Source organism: Acomys minous (assembly GCF_964271855.1).
Source record: "Acomys minous genome assembly, chromosome: 17".
NCBI classification, from domain to species: Eukaryota; Metazoa; Chordata; class Mammalia; order Rodentia; family Muridae; genus Acomys; species Acomys minous.
In genome coordinates this window covers 57,698,412-57,701,109 of record NC_140500.1, presented here as the reverse complement: position 1 = coordinate 57,701,109, position 2,698 = coordinate 57,698,412, and the positions used below count along the sequence as shown (strand labels likewise).

General features: G+C 46.3%; 1 pseudogene across 1 annotated transcript; it reads left to right on the top strand.

Annotated features, from left to right (window-relative positions):
• The first annotated feature begins 1,024 nt into the window (after positions 1-1,024).
• Positions 1,025-1,460, top strand: LOC311588795 (small ribosomal subunit protein uS9-like; annotated as a pseudogene). Its single transcript has one exon. The product of its transcript is annotated as a small ribosomal subunit protein uS9-like (transcript).
• Positions 1,461-2,698: the final 1,238 nt, after the last annotated feature.

Below are 2,698 nucleotides of genomic sequence, written 5' to 3'. Positions count from 1 at the left end.
AAGGATGCTGGCATGTCAGCTTTTCACAAGGTCCTTTCCTTGCACTCTTCCACTTTACCTACATCTCCCTCACCCCGGGGTCCAGATCGGATGCTTCCAAATATTTAGAATTTGCATATTTTTCTATATTCCACTCAGCCTGGACTTATTCTTGCCTACACTGGCCTTGAACTTTTCATGCTTGACAGGACAGAGTGGTTGAAATCTGGAATGTTTGCCATTGGAAATTAGAGAGAGGCAGATGAGGATCCTGCTCAAGAGCATCTTTGGCTACAAGGTGGAGTGCCTGAGATATGAGACCCTGACTGAAAGCCAAATGCTGACAGTGTTCCAGTGTTCCTAAGGGGAAACTGAGGGAGCAGGGTCCTCAGGAAGGAAAAGCCAGCCTGGTCTACATTGATGTCATTTCACCCCAAGTTATTGATTGAGACTGTGTGAAACTTAAAACCAGTAAACAAAACAATTCCCAGTAATACTGTTCTTCCTAAGGAAGGAGAAAGAACCAATGTCAGAAAGGAAAAGGGAAATGTGCACATGACATCTTAGCAACACTGTCAAGGAATAGAAGCCCACTCGGATCTCTTGTAGGTGGAATGTGTTCTTGTTGCATGTTTCTGTGAGCCTATTATTAAGAGTGAGTCATTCAGCCAGGTGTGGTGGCGCACACCATTAATCCCAGCATTGGGGAGACAGAGGCAGGCGGATCGCTGTGAGTTCGAGGCCAGCCTGGTCTACAAAGTTGAGTCCAGGACAGCCAAGACTACACAGAGAAACCCTGTCTCGAAAAACCAAAGAGTGAGTGATTCAATGCATTATATTTTAATTTTGTGTGTCTATTTCTATCAGTTGTGATTTTTATTTTATGTTTGCATTTTGGGTTTGTCACTTATAGCCATCTTCAGTGTGAGGCGATTCTCTGTGTGTCCAGTTTAAGAAAAAGCCGCTTGGGCCAGGGTGGCTCCAAGTTTCCCTTTTTCGGTGGTGGCGCTTTGCGGTGAGGACCCGGTGTTCATTACTTGCAGCTATGCCTTCCAAGGGTCCGCTGCAGCCCGTGCAGGTCTTTGGATCCAAGAAGACAGCCACAGCCGTGGCGCAGTGCACTGCAAATGGGGAAATGGGCCCATCGGCGGACGTCCCTTGGAGATGATAGAGCTGCGCATGCGCTGCAGTTCAAGCTACAAGAGCCCTTTCTGCTTTTGGGCAAGGAGCGGTTTGTTGGTGTGGATATCCATGTCCACCTGAAGGGTGGTGGTCACGTAGCCCAAATTTATGCTATCCAACAGTCCATCTCCAAAGTCCTGATGGCTTATTACCAAAAATATGTGGATGAAGCCTCTAAGGAGATCAAAGATATCATCGAATATGATCAGACCTTGCTTGTAGCTGACCCCTGTCGCTGTGAGCCCAGAAAGTTCGGAGGTCCTGGGGCCAGTGCTCAATACCAGAAATCCTACTGTTAAGCCCATCTTAAGGAACAGAGTTACTTTTGTAATGAACACCCTAGGATTTTAAAAAAAGAAAGAAAGAAAAGAAAAAAATTGAGAGCCGCTTGCTGGGGCAGTGGTGGTGCAGCCCTTTAATCCCAGCACTCAGGAGGCAGAGGCAGCCTGATCTCTGAGTATAAGGCCAGTCTGATTTACAGAGGGAGTTCCAGGAGAGCCAATCATACACAGAGAAACACTGTTTCAAAAAAAAAAAAAAACCCAAAAAACAAAAAAGAAAGAAAATAATGAAGGAAGGAAGGGAGGGAGGGAGGGAGGGAGGGAGGAAGGAAGGACGGAGGGACTGGAGAGATGGCTCAGAGGTTCAGAGCACCGACTGCTCTTCCAGAGGTGCTGAAGTCAACTCCCAGCAACCACATAGTGGCTCACCACCATCTATAATGTGATCTGATGCCCTCTTCTGGCCTGCATGTGTACATGCAGGGAGAGTAGTCTACACATAAATATTTTTTAAAAAAGAAAAAAAACTAAGATCGAAATGCTAGAGCAGCTGAGATATACCAGGAAGTTACTTATGTACACGAAGAGACAGAAACAGAGACAGACTGACCAGGACACTCCATATTCTGTGCACGGAGGGCAGGGAGCAGTCCAGTTGTTTTAGGGGATCGAGATGCCTGGCCAGCTCTCCTTCCAGGCTGGAGAAATCTCCAAGATGTTCTCCTGTTTTTTGGGTGAGAAGCTCAGCCTTGTGCAGTGGCTGAGGCCAGCAAAGAATCCTGTGGAATGGACTTCCCATAGGTGTGCATGGTGGGGTGGGGAGCATGGGACCCTGGGGTGCTGTCCCTGCCCCAAAGTGGAATAAGATACCCCTCTCGTCTCCAAATAGGCAAGAAAAATATCCATTCTATGAGCTTCCCATTGCTCAGAGGACAGAGCCGATTAGAAACATGGTTGGGTTTTCACAGTAGGAACACTATCTGGACATGTTGAATCTAGAAATCCCCGTAGGACAACTGTGCCAGGACCCTTGTTGTCCTGTGTTGGTGGGAGGATTTTGTTCTCAGGTCTAATCTATTTGGTTTTCTGTAGGCATCTTAATAGGCATCTCTTTGTTTGGGTTGGGAATTTTTTTTCTGTGATGTTGTTGAAAGTATTTTGTAGCCTTGCAGCTGGGAATCTTCTCTTCTATTCCTATTATTCTCAGGTTTCTTCTTTTCATAGATTCCTTGATTTTTTTTTTGATGTTTTGTGTC